This window comes from Mustela nivalis (assembly GCF_964662115.1).
Source record: "Mustela nivalis genome assembly, chromosome: 3".
Classification (NCBI taxonomy): domain Eukaryota; kingdom Metazoa; phylum Chordata; class Mammalia; order Carnivora; family Mustelidae; genus Mustela; species Mustela nivalis.
Genome location: NC_139022.1, coordinates 16,444,137 through 16,458,812, shown reverse-complemented (window position 1 = coordinate 16,458,812; position 14,676 = coordinate 16,444,137).

Below are 14,676 nucleotides of genomic sequence, written 5' to 3'. Positions count from 1 at the left end.
CTGAAGGCAGACACTTAACTGACTGAGCCACCCAGGCACCCCCTGGCTCCAACTTCCAAAGATGGTGTATGAGATACCTTTGGTGGGAAGGAATGAAGATCAGCAACTGTCCTTGATTCTGCTTCTCAGAAAGGCATTGTGATGTGGTGCCCAGGACTTTGGAGACAGACACATGCTTGGTGCCCTCCGGCTCTGCCGCAAAAGCAACACCTTCCAGAGGGCAGCTGCAGGCACCGGGTGGCGTCACACAGGGTCAGACCCGGGAGGCACTCAGCCACGTACCCATTCCACCATCCTGCTGGGTTTGGAAGAGCGCTATCTAAGTCCATGCTGCCTAAGGACCATCCAGAGTGACATGTCCCATGGGGCATGCCGGCATTCCTTTACCCCTTCAGGTTATTGGCAGCAAGGCTGGAAATTTTTTTAATTGCCTGGGAAAATGATAGCAAACAGCTCGAAAAAGGAGTTTCAGAACGCAGACTTCATACTATGTTTTGAGTACATTTCATTCATTTGGCAGGTACTGACAGGGTGCTTAAGTGCCAGGTGCTGCTGCATTAGAAACAGACTTGAGAAGTTAACAGGAGGGGGCTCCAGCCCTCAACCAGCACAAAGTTGATCAATGATGCATGTGACAGACAGAGCACTGTGACGGGGAGTACTAGGTGCTGTCATAAGAAGGGTATGCCTGGAGTTAAAGGAATACTCAGGGGGAGCCAGCACCAACACTCGGGGAGAGCTGTGGGAAATATGATGGATGCAGATGGCTCCAGGGGAAACCAGAGAACTGCTCAGATCCCTGCTTCTTAACAGCTCCAAGTGCCCGCCGCTTCAGAGTGGGGGCTGGGCGAGCAGGGAGCTGGGGTGGGCACAGCGATGCCTAAGTTCCGACCTCAAGCCCCTGCGCTATTTCACCTGTCCCTTTAGGAGTACAATGACATAGGATGTCACCAACGGAGGATCTACCCCTGCATCCTGGTACTGGGAAAGCACGCGAGGGCTGCGGAGCTGAAAGCAAGAGTTGGTAGTTCCAGTAGTGTGTGCAGGGTTTTAAAAAACTATATACCGGAAAATATCCGGTCTTATCTGCATGTGTTTGTATCATGCACAATTTTTAACTGCAATCCTCCTTTTACCTTCTTCCCTGTTGTTAAGACTCTCCTCTCCTCACCGCTGCCTTTGTCCCTATAATACCTGTTGACAGCCTGGTGCTCATCTATGAGCTCATTCGCCTCTATCCACGCACGCATGGGGCTCTGTCACTGTTTAACAAATATGGGCTCATTTTATCTACCTCTTGATCTAGTGCTTCCCAGTTAATAATCCCTCCTGCATAGCGTCCTTCTGTTTTTATCTTCATTTTTATAAAGAATGGCTGCTCACCTTTTATCAGGTGCCTTTATTTTTTTATCAAATGCATTTATTGCTATGGTCTTAAGAGTTTTTTCACAGTTAATTTAGTGATGAGGTAAATCTTATTGATTTTCTGGTCTTGAGCTCCCTTTATTTTCCTGGAATGAATCCAAGTTGGTCTCAGGATATAGTCCTTTGATAGATGCCTGACTTCTGTTATTTGCTAACATTAGTTCAGTTTCTGTTAACTAATCTGTCCTAAGCCAGATTTGTTAATAGCTTCCCCGTTCCTCCCTCTCAGGTTTGGGTATTAAAATTGTGCTCAGCTTCATCAAGTGAATTGACTTATTATTGTTTAATTGCCTGTTGCCATTTAACAGTAGAATGACAGTTATCCAGCTGCAAACCTGTCTGATCTTGGAACTCATCTTCTTAATTTTCCATTCTTGAATCATTTGGATGATTTTGTTTTCCTAGGAAATCATCGTTTCTTCTAGGTTATCAAATTGATTAGTATAAAGTGCCTTGCAGTTTAGTGATTCTTTTATATTATGCATTTGCTTTTATATCTCTGTTCCCAATCCTTATCTGTTTTGCAACTCTCTCCCTCTCTCTGTCCCCTCCTCCCTGAAACCCCCCTTTCCCCATTCCTCTTCCCTCTCCCCACCTCTTCCCACACCCCATCTTCCCCCTCTCTTATCCTTAATAGGGCATGTGAAGTTTTTTTTATTATTATTTCATTAGTCTTTCATAGAAACAACTTTGAGTTTATTTGCCCCTGAAATTTTTTTTAGTTTAAAAATTTATCTTTATTATAACTACTTCCTTTCTTTGGATTGAGCTGCCCTTTTCTGATGGGTTTAAATGAGTACTTTCTTTTATTTAAAAAAATGTTTGAAATTGAAGACATTTGACACTAAAGTCTCCTTAGAGTATAACTTCTGGTGTCTTCTGTAAGTTTTGGTATGAAATTGTCTCCTTTCCATTGCTTTCAAGATTTTCTTCAGTCGTCTTATGATTTCTTCTTTGACTGAAGACTGTATTTCTTAACTTTTATGTAGTTTCAATTTTTTGTTACCAGGTTATCTAATTCTGATTCTACCGGATTGTGATCAAAGAACTGTTCTTTAAATCTTTAATTTGGAAGGCTTGTAAAGGTTTTCTTTGTTGCCTAGTATGCAATTAATCTTTACAAATATGGCTTTCCTTAGGTGTAAGAAAGAAATGTTTTCCGAGGGAAATAAGGATGTCTATTTTCTTTTTTTTTTTTAAAGATTTTATCTATTTATTTGACAGACAGAGATCACAAGTAGGCAGAGAGGCAGGCAGAGAGTGAGAGAGAGGAGAAAGCAGGCTCCCCGCGGAGCAGAGAGACCGATGTGGGGCTCGATCCTAGGACCCTGGGATCATGACCTGAGCCGAAGGCAGAGGCTTTAACCCACTGAGCCACCAAGGCGCCCCAGGATGTCTATTTTCTGTGTGTCCTTGTTTTTCCCTCCTTCTAGTAGATACTCCCTTTTGAAAAGCTAAAATTTTACCTTGTTATTGCATTTTTAGAGTCTTCAGGTATTATGTTGTTAGATGTATACCTGCTTATACCTTTTACATCTTCTTTCCAAACACTGCCTTTAAAAATGTCCCTCTTCATCTTAGTACCTATAATTTTAGACCCAACTTGTCTGCGATAAATTTTGCCATTCCGGCTTTCTCTTTTGCATGGTATCTCCTCACCTGATACATTCTCAATCCCTTTTGCATTTTAAGTATGTTTCTTGAACAGCGTGGATCTGTAACCTCCTGATAGGCGCTTTAATAGAAAAAGTCAGTCTGTACACATTTAAATTAATGATAAACAGTTATAATTTTATTCCTCCCATCTTATTTTGTTTTTATTTTCCCCATTTTTGATGTTTTTAATCAAGTTCATTCTTTTTGTACTTGATAAATAGAGAAGTTCTTTGCATTTTTCGATGACAGCTTAATTGAGATATAATTCACAGACCATACCACTCACCATCTAATGTGGACAATTTAATGGCTTTCACTATATTTAACTATACTATACTGAACTACCTACACATTTTCATCATCCTCAAAAGAAAACTTTAGCCATCACCACCAGTCTTAGGCAACCGCTCATCTACTTTCGGTCTCTGTAGATTTAGCTATTCTGGAAATTCCATATAAATCAAATTATGCAATACGTGGTCTTCTGTGACTGACTTCTCTCAATCAGCAGAATGTTTTCAAGGCTCCTCTGTGTCGTGGCACATATCAACATTCTATTCCTTTTCAAGGCTGAATAATATTCCACAGGCTGGATGGATCACATTTTATTTATCTCTTCATCAGTTGATGAACATCAGGGTTGTTCTCACCTTTTCGCTATTACGAATAAACCCTAAACCTTCATGCACAAGTTTTTGTGTGGGCATAGTTTTTTTCTTGGCTCTATACACAGGAGTGATATTGGTGTGTCATATGGCAACTCTGTGTTCTGCATTTTGAGGAGCTACTAAACCATTTCTAATGTGGCTGCGCCATTTTCCAAGCCCACCAGCAATTTACAGGTTCCAGCTCTTCACATCCTTCCAACACCTGCTTTTGGGGTTTTTGATAGTAGCCATCCACGTGGGTGGGAGGTGTTATCTCACCATGGTTTTGATTTGCATTTCCCGAATGATTAGTGATGTTGAGCATATTTTCACGTGCTTATTGTCCCATATATTTTATATATACCTTATATGTATCTTTAAATATATATTATATATTTCATATTTTATTTATATTTAAATACATATTTAAGAATGTAAATATATTTACATAAATATGTTTATATAAATATATGATCATGTAAAATATATTTATATATACATTTATATATTAATGTATACATTTGAATATTAGAGAAATGTATATTCAAGTTCTTTGCTCATTTTTTAAGAGATTTTATTTATTTATTTGAGAGAGATTTATTGAGAGAGATCACAAGCAGGCAGAGAGGCAGGCAGAGAGAGAGGAAGAAGCAGGCTCCCTGCTGAGCAGAAAGCACGGGGCTCGATCCCAGGACTCTGAGTTCAAGACCTGAGCGGAAGGCAGCAGCTTAACCCGCTGAGCCACCCAGGCGCCCCTCTTTGCTCATTTCTTAACTTGGTTGTCTTTTTATTTGAGTTGTAAGAATTCTTCACACAGTCTGAATGCATGTTCCTTATATATGACCTGCAAATATTTTCTCCCATTTAGTGGCTTGTCTTTTGACTTTGTCAATGGGGTCCTTGGAAGCACAAAACTGGAATATTTTGGTTGAGTCCCATTTATTTGTTTATTATTTTTTTTAAGTTGCTTGTACTTTGGTGTTTGGCTGAGGAGCCGTTGTTAGATTCAAGACCATTAACATTTACCTTTGTGTTTTCTTCTGAAAACTTTATCATTTTACTTTATTTTTATTTTTTAAAAGATTTTATTTATTTGAGAAAGAGACAATGAGAGAGAGCATGAGCGAGGAGAAGGTCAGAGGGAGAGGCAAGCTCTGTGGAGCTTGGAGCCTGATGCAGGACTCAATCCGGGAACTCTGGGATCATGACCTGAGCAGAAGGCAGCCGTCCAACCAACTGAGCTACCGAGGCATCCCGAACTTTATCATTTTAATGCTTACACTTATGTCTTTGATGCATTTGGGGTTATTTTCTCTGTATGGTGTGAGGCAGGACTCCTGTTTCATTATTTGCATGTGGCTGCTTGGGAGTAAAATACTGTTCTTACCCCCATTGAATTGTTTGGCAGTCTTGTCAAACATTAGTTGACTGTAATTTATTTTCCTTTTTTTTTTTCCCCATTGAGGCATTTCACGTGCCATGTATATTATATTTCTAGGAAAAAGGAATCCCAGGATTTTCCCTCCTGCCTGGATTCTTCCTTCTTCATGGTGCATGATGCCAGAAGAATTTTTCCATGCAGTGAAACCAAACTGAGGGGATGGAAATCTTCTGCCACTTTTCTAGATCTTTCAGTTATACAAGTCTAGGGCTGGTCATGCCACACTTGTTTAACTTGCCCGTGAGGTTCACAGCAGTTTTCCCAGCTCTGTGGTCATCAATAATTTCAAATTTGCCAATGTACTCATGCTTCGTCATCACAGTGAGGAAACGGGACGATGACTTTGGTGCAGAGCCTCCTAAGAGCCTGGCCTTCGCCCCCCCTTTCAGCAGTGTTAATGTTCTTGAGGGCATCTGTGGGACATTTGTTCACACTGTTACTGCGGCACGGAAAGATGGCAGAAAAAGCTTTTTTCCCTTTTATTAATATTTGGTCTTGTTCTCCTTCCCTTTCTCATAACCAAATGCGTATTTCCCCTTCGTCATTTGAAAACTGCATACTGTTCTCCAGCTGTTTTCCCCAGACGAAACCTTGTGTATCAAGAATCCTTATTTCACGGTTATTATACACAATCTTAAAGATTTATGACTGTCCGCTTATTTTACACATGCATACACACGAAGCACTAAATACGGACTTTATCTGAATGGCTAAATGTTGGCCAAGACAGAAGCCAGTTGTAGTGGGAACTGATAGGATAAAGATATAGTCTGAAGTTTTGTTCTTTAAAAAAAGCCTTCATGGGGCACCTGGGTGGCTCAGTGGGTTAAGCCGCTACCTTCGGCTCAGGTCATGATCTCAGGGTCCTGGGATCAAGTCCCATGTCGGGCTCTCTGCTCAGCGGGGAGCCTGCTTCCTCCTCTCTCTCTCTCTCTGCCTGCCTCTCTGCCTACTTGTGATCTCTCTGTCAAATAAATAGGTAAAATCTTTAAAAAAAAAAAAAAAAACAAAAAAAGCCTTCATGGGGCGCCTGGGTGGCTCAGTGGGCTAAAGCCTATTGCCTTCAGCCCAGGTCATGATCCCAGGGTCCTGGGATCAAGTCCTGCATCGGATTCTCTGTTCAGTGGGGAGCCTGCTTCCCCCTCTCTGCCTGCCTCTCTGCATACTTGTGATCTCTGTCTTTCAAATAAATAAAATCTTTAAAAAAAAAAGGCCTTCATATTTTATTAAAAATTTTAGGTGTCCGAATTCAAAAGGTTAACAGTATAGTACAATAATAATAATAATAATAATATATCATCTAATAATAAAATAATAATAATTTCTCCTGCATAGTCACTGCTGAACACTAGTAAAATGAGATGTTTCTTTTCTTTTCTTTTTTAAAGATTTTATTTATTTTATTTATTTGACAGACAGAGATTACAAGTAGGCAGAGAGGCAGGCAGAGAGAAAAGGAGGGAAGTGGGCTCCCCGCTGAGCAAAGAGCCCGACGTGGGGCTCGATCCCAGCCAAAGGCAGAAGCTTAAACCACCCAGGCGCCCCGAGATGTTTATTTTCATTTGGGATTATGGAGGGGCAAGGTGTTTTTGGCTCTCCTGCTGAAGTAGGGACTCAGTCAGTATGGTCTCCCCCTTTTTCCCTAATAGTAGCTCTGGAAGATGAAGACGTCCCTCCATCTCCCAGACATGAGGGTTTGACCAGGACATGGGATGGTATAAGCTCATTGACATAGTCTCATGAACTAAGCCCTGGTTTATTGGTCACAGTCGTTCTCCAAGTATTTTCAGGAATAAACTTCAGGTGTTGCCCTTACTCTAATTTTTCTTTCTGAGATTTCTGACTGCAATCGCTACTTCCTGCAGTCACTCAAGGAGAAACGAGGCATGTGGCAGCGCAACAGTGTGTTTTTCTTTCAAGATGACAGAATCACTCTTGATTTCTGTACGCATCTCGGATTTTCATATATGAACATGGATTTTGGTGTCTACCCTGAGGAGATAATACATATGGTGTGAGCTACACATGTATTCTCATGACACGTCACCTGGGTTACCCAGAACTTTCTGGGCCCGGCAGAAAGGCAGAAACCCAGGTGAATTCCTCATTGTTCCAGCAGGCTGTCAGCCCTCAAAGGCCTTCTGGATGTGTTTGTGCATCACAGTGTCTGCTATGTAAGATACAGAAAGAGCACAGTAGTTCAGGGGGGAAATATTTAGGAACACATTTTCCAGGAGGAACCAGGATTCAGTTTGGGTGACTCTTGACCATTTTTCATCTTCTGACGACTGAAAGTGGTAGTTAATCTACAGTCATGGTTTTTTTTTTTTTTAAAGATTTTATTTATTTATTTGACAGACAGAGATCACGAGTAGGCAGAGAGGCAGGCAGAGATAGAGAGAGGAGGAAGCAGGCTCCCTGCTGAGCAGAGAGCCCGATGCGGGACTCGATCCCAGGACCCTGAGATCATGACCTGAGCCGAAGGCAGTGGCTTAACTCACTGAGCCACCCAGGCGCCCTACAGTCATGGTTTTAACATGCATTTCGAATGTAATGTGAGTTTCTATCAACATAAAACTATAAGAACTGTCTTCCTAAAGGGCATTCATGTAAGGCCCGTTATTTTCCAGCTTGATTAATGAAAACAAAATTTTTCTGTAATGCTTTCTTCCTACTCTGTATTAGTTTTCAGGACTGGATTGAAAGTGATTTATTGTGGATAGGGTTATACCTGCTCGTGGAATTTTTTTCTGTTCCTGGGTTTTTAAAGGTGGCAGAGTTGACTTTCTGATTTTAATTCATCTTCACTAGATGAAGAATTCACAAATAGGACTTTTTCTTGAAATAACCATAGCCTGGGGGCGCTTGGGTGGCTCAGGCCATGATCTCAGGGTCCTGGGATTGAGTCCCACATTGGGCTCCCTGCTCAGTGGGGAGCCTGCTTCACTCTTTGCCTCCCCCTCTGCTTATGCTTTCTCTAATAAGTAAATAAATAAATAACCTAAAAAAAAAGAAGTTGTATTTGACTGGAGCTTCATGTGGAGTGACAGATCAACAGAAAGACAACAGAAAGACAAAGACAGGAAGCAATGAAGGAAAACACAGAGGCGCACAGTATAGACAGATGTTCCTCGGCTTATGACGGCCTCGGCTTCTAATAAACCCATTGTTCAGCTGGAAATCTCTTTAGTTGAAAATGCATGGAAAACACCTAAGCGACTGAACATCAGAGCTTAGCCCCGCCAAACTTAAATGTCTTGAGAACACTTACAGTATTGCACAGTTGGGCAAAATCCTCTAACACAAAGCCTATTTCACAATAAAGTGTCTGGTATCTCATGTAACTTACTGAACACTGCACTGAAAGCCAGAACAGGACGGTTCAAGTGTGTTGGTTGCTGACCCTCGTGATCACGTGATTTGCCTGGGGGCTGTGCTCGCTGCCCCTGCCCAGCATTACAAAAGAGGACCCTACTGTAGATCTCCAGCCTGGAAAAAGATCCAAACTAAATGCATATCACTTCTGCACTATTATAAAAAGTCAAAATAACCATAAACTGAACCAAGGTGAAGTCAGGGATCTTCTGTACCAGGTTTGTTAGGGAAGGTCAAGTGCTCCTGTCTGGCCAGGAACCATAGTGGTATGGGGGAAAGTTCCACAGTAGAAAGTTCTACAGCGGAGAAACACTAGGACTCAAGCACCAACGGTCACAGGTTACACCAGGAAGACTGGATGCTCTTTTGTGGGCGATGAGAAGCCACGAGCGACTCAGGAAGGCTGAAGAGCTCTGGGCAGGTGGGACAGCTGAGGGCTGCAATGAAGAGGGACAGGTGGAGCTGGGAGACCAGGTGGGGAGAGCCTGCTACCCTCGAACAAAAGGCAACAAAGGTCTGGACTGGGATGACGGAGATGGTGGAAGGTAATGGGATATTCATGAAACAGAACTGGAAAGCCATGGAAATGAAATAAGAGAGGGAGGGAAAACCGTTCATGACTTTAATTGCCATCAGTATAAAACATGTTGAATTAAAATGAATTGGTATTTCTAGACCGATGATGACATCACAATAATGGAAGGAAACCAATTTTGATTTTGAGCCTGGTTAAGGAGACAGTATAGACAAGAGAAAAGCAGAGGCTCTGGAGTCACACAAATGTCACCATTGAGATTCATCCCCACTCTTCATTCCCTTCCCTGTAAACCCAGGCAAGTGACACCTGCCTCACAGCACTGGTAACAAATAGGGAAGAGCACACGTTCCCACGTTCCCAGGTCAGACAGGACAGCCAGGGATCAGCGGCACATGAGGAGGTGACAGGTGGTCACTAAACTGAGCTCAGGTGCATACACAGCATTTTACGTCACCTTGAGATGGCTCCTCTTGTGACCTCTCGAAGAAGGTGGCAGTGGTGAGGAACAAACTCCAGGAGCTTATTAGCATACATGATCTTCAGGCCGTCTGGATGAGACTCAACGATCTGCTCTACAATCACCTAGCAGAAGGAAGAGCGTTTTATTTTTATTTATTTATTTGTTTGTTTGTTTGTGTTTTTGTTTGTTTTTAAAGCACCTAAAAGAGAAGTATGAACTATACACTACAGAGAAAAGAATCGTGTAAACCTTAAAAATGCACTTCGTCCTTCCTCCTCCCCACTCAGTATGCTTTCTAAACAGGAGGTAAGTAACAATGGCATAAAAATCTAGGTCCCGGGATTTGGGAATACTACTCCAACCCTAGGGGACACAGAGGCTGAGGGACAGAGACTGGCCTGAAGCTAAAACATCACACACACTCATCTGCTTCCCTTCTGAGCTTAAAAGCAAAATACTGTATCTGCAGACAACAGCTCTGTATCATCTTCACCCTGGCCTTATCCTCTACCGTCTCCAGAACAGGGAAAGGGCTGAGATGGAAAGTGATGGAAGAAAACACATCTTATTTTGCTTTAGTATTTAATTTTTTTTGGTGAGGCTGAGTTGCAGGAGGTGAATGACAAGCATACAAACTTAAAATGCAAACGTGGCCACAGTTCATTTAATGACACGGAAACGTAAAGTACTTCCCTAATTTAGCATATTAGATTCAGTTCAATGAAAAGGGCATAAATTAAATAACTAAAATATTTTCATTTAGTGACAAAGAATAATGTGATCTTTTTCACCCCCACAGAGAGAGCTATGAACTATAATAGGATACATACAAAGAACTGACAGATCATTTACTTTTAGTAGTCTTAATGAAGCTGAGAAGATTACTGAAATTAATCCTTCAATTTCACTTCTATCACTGGGATACTGTCTCGTTTTAAAACTGGAAGCCTTTCATCCTGAAATCATGGTGGGTAGCTTTATACTTACCAGACAGAAAGAACACTCGCACTGGCAGGTGACTGGAAGAAAGCCCTCAAATGCTGAGACTGGATTCATGACTTCTGTCAGCTTGAACTAGATGAAACCGACGCTCTCTAAGTTGGAAGCTGCTGATTGCTGGCGGCCTCACATGGTGCAGCCCATACTCCGGCCGCTCAGAGGCAGGATACACTGACTCCCTGTATTTTACTGTATCCTTATAGGTCAAGAACACTGGGTAACCAAGTTCTGGACTTAAGGTACTACCCCGCTAACTCGCCCTTCAAAGCCCTTTATCTTTGAATATTCCCTCCCTCCCACCTTCCTAGCCTGGCAAACTCCCCCATGGTCTTCAAGACTTAGGCCACATCAATTCTGCGAATACGCTTCCCCTCACAGACTTTCCCTGCACACAGAGCTGTCTTCCAGCTCCTCCAGTGGGCACGGGCGCCTTGGTGGGGTCACGCTTTTCGGCAACTTCATTAACGTATAACTTATGGAAATGGAAATTGACCTGAAAATGTTCTGATCCGTACCTTCTTCCTAGGCAAGTCCCTCACCCCTACTAAATTAAGATGATCCCTGAGTTATGGCATCACTGGAAGAGACCAGAGCGCATGCCTGATTCCTGCCATGCTGATGGGCACCAAGCGGGACCAACCTTTTCTTACAACCAGAAGAGCAGGAACTAAGAGCATCTTCAAGGAAGAGCCCTGAGCTCTCTCGCACCCAGTCAAGAAACGAAGCCAGATTAGATGCTCTGTGTTTGTGGAATGAGGTGCATGGGGGCACAAACCTCATCCATGTATGGTTTCACCAGTACTTGACCGACTAACGCCTCTGCATCCTGTGTCTTGTCAATTGTAGCGTAAGTCTGGAGGCAGTGCCATATGATGTCCACATTGGAAGTCTGAAGCCCTTCTAGCAGCAGGCCTCCCAGGGACTGCTGCAGCATGGCCGTAATGTGGGCTATACACTGCAAGAACAGAGAGACCAGGAAAGAAGGTCCAGGTACCACAGTTTCTAAAAGCTCAAATATATGTGTATAATTTATATACATATGTGTTATATATATAAAGCGAGCCTCTAATTCTACCAGAATATATGTAAGATTAAAATCCCAACATTTCCTAGAGAATAACAATGAATCTCTTCTCCCCATGATTGCTTTCTTTCTTTTTTTTTTAAAGGTTTTTATTTATTTATTTGTCGAGAGAGAGCACAAGCACACAAGGAGACACAGGCAGAAAGAGAAGCAGGCTTCCTGCCAAGCAAGGAGCCCAAGGTGGGACTCAATCCCAGGACCCTGGGATCATGACCTAAGCCAGAGGCAGTGGCTTAACTGACTGAGCCACTGAGGTGTCCCCTCCCTATGATTTCTTTGAAAGTAAGTTGGCTTCATCAAAGTGAAGTTTAGACAATTACGGAATGACAAAAAGTTATTTGCCTCTTAAGCTACGGAGTAAATCTGACAAACGTGCATTTAAACCCAGTCAAGGGCTTTGGATAAATGAACTCTGACTACATCATATGATGTGTCAAGTTACATGAAATTCAGAATTAATTTTACTTGCATAGTTTGGAGACTACGCTTGTGTCTTTACACAAAATCTATCTAGTGTGACATAATGGAAGCAGGGTCCCAAGCAGGAGACACTGAAAAAAAAAAAATTCAAAGCTAGCTTCAAAATCCTGTAGAGTAGCAATTATCAGGGGCAATGCTAAGTCAAACCAAAATCATTCAGGAAATTCGCAAACAGCAAATTGAAAATCGAAACCAACACTTGCTGGTCTTACTTTGTCCAGAAGAGGCATGCCTTTGCTCTGAACAGCATGAAAGTGTAACTGGTTAAATTCTGTGGCAATTCTCTCCAAAATCTGTCTAGTCCAGAGAGGGCTAGTAGAGACAATTAGAGAAATGTAATTCCCAAAGTTAAAAACCTGCCACCCCCACCGCCCCACATGCCTTACAGCGCTCAGGCACCTGCACCTGAACGCCATCAATTTTTATGACAAACTGTCTGTGCAGCAGGCCCCAGTGCAAGGGGTGAGGAGCGGGGAGGTTGTAGAAGCCACTGACGCAGCCTGGCCCAGGCCACAGGGCCCAGGCAAGGGGATGGAGCTATTTTAGGTCAGTGTGGGTACAACTGCATGATTCCTCCACGTTCCTCGGGCTCTCCCATTCGTGCCCTTCTTCTCCCTTCTTCTCCCATTCTCTAACCCCCTCCTCTCTCTTGCCCTGTCCTACCGTTCATACCCGAAGCCCCCTCTTCTTCTCTGCCTGCCTCATTCTCCCTCCCAAGTACCTCCCCAGTACCAACTACTGCTGTCTCCTCAATCAGCTAAAACTGACCGCCTAGCAGCAACCTGGGAAATCGCTCAGAGCAGCGGACTCCAAGTTTAAATTTACCCAACGGCAGAAAGAGCAAGCTCGGTGCTCCGGGAGCTGGTGAGAAATCACTCACAGTGCATCTGCCATCAAGTGGACTGGATACACTTCCCTCTTGCCCCCCACATTAGAAAGCGTCAACCCCATTCAAAAGGAAGTCGAACAGTGAAAGAAAAAAAAAACACACAACAAAGGCCCCAAAGCCCCTGCTGGGCTCTATGAGGCATCCCACATCTGAGGATGGGCAGTCAGGTAGTGAGGAAACACACTGTAAGAAAACCCAAAATCTCTGGAGACCTGCAATGGTGTGCCCCGTCCCAGAGCATCAGAACTGGTGTGGAGGGAAGGCAAGCGCTTGGCAGGAACAGTGCCGAAGCCTAATCCCAACCTCTACTGACTGATCCCATGCGCATTTCCTATTTATCCTTTTCTCGGCATTTCTGGGCCTGGCAGAGCATGATGGATTTACTGTGCGCTGACGCTGCTCTGGCTTTCCTGACTCTAGAGCTCAGAGCTGCTCTTCTGGAGAAAAAAGTCCTCCAAGGTAATTCTGAGCAAGAAAGCGCACAATGTCTGTTTATCAAGGACAGTGTTGCAAAGGGACAGGATTGTAGACACAGAGCTCACTGAGGTGTTTCTATCCGATGAGCACAGCAGCAACAGCAAAGACGGGAAGAACACTGGAGGGCCAGTTCCCCAAGGGCCGAACGTGGACATGGCTGGAGGGGCTGCAGGCACTGCCAAGGGCCGCAGTGAAGCAGAGCCACTGGAGAAACACGGGCTGCAGAAGGGCCGTGTGCAGACTGTCTGCTAAGTGTGGACGAACGGGGCAGAAGCACGAGTGCAACGGGCTAGAGACACAAGCACAGTGGAGGCTGACCACTTAGTTGAATGCCTTGATGTGAAAGGGGACAGAGACCTAGGACCAGAGAATCGCTTCCTTTGGGATGTGTCCGTTCTTAATCTCCATCATGAGACATGTGGAGCATATGGTCTCTCAAGTTCCTTCCAAATCTAAAACCTTAATTCCTAAAATTTAGAAACCTAACTCCGCCTGCAAGGGGAGGGACTGTTAGCGTCACACAACAGAGCACTCAGGGCACCAGGCGACCTTGACGCAGGCAGCCCAGCTGGTATGTGTAGGACCAGCCCCGGCTACTCCCACTGCACCACTGTGCGTCTCACAGTGCTGACAGGACCTAACTACTCATTTTCTGAGTCACTCATCTACCCTGGCTGATTAAAAATTCACACCAGGAAGGGAACAAGACAATCACAGTATAACAAAGAGAGCCATCATCTTTTTTCCTATTTCATAAGTTTTTCCTTTCCTGTTTGTAAATTTCAACTGGATATGTCCTATACTGTTTCATAATAATATAATGCTGGTGCAAAATACATCAATGGTAATACTCTGGGCATGTCTAGGAAAAAAAATGAGATGGAGAAAAACCAAGATGAATGGTAGATATGCCTTAAAGATCAACCGGACTTTGCTAGTCCTCAGGGAAGGTGATTCCAAATATACTTTTACACTGCAAGCATAATGACGTGTTGGAACTGTGGTCTATAACCAAAGCGTTTATAGGAACGTGTTATAGATTTCACCATTTCATGCTCTCCACTCTCTTGGAGCTACATTCTAGCCACAAACCTGGATTTTCTTCTTGTTCAGAAATGAATTCTAACTAAGCCATCCCCGCCTAATTAGATTGAATGTGAAGTATTAATTTATGTGCTACTTAGTTAAAAAAAATGCTTACCTGC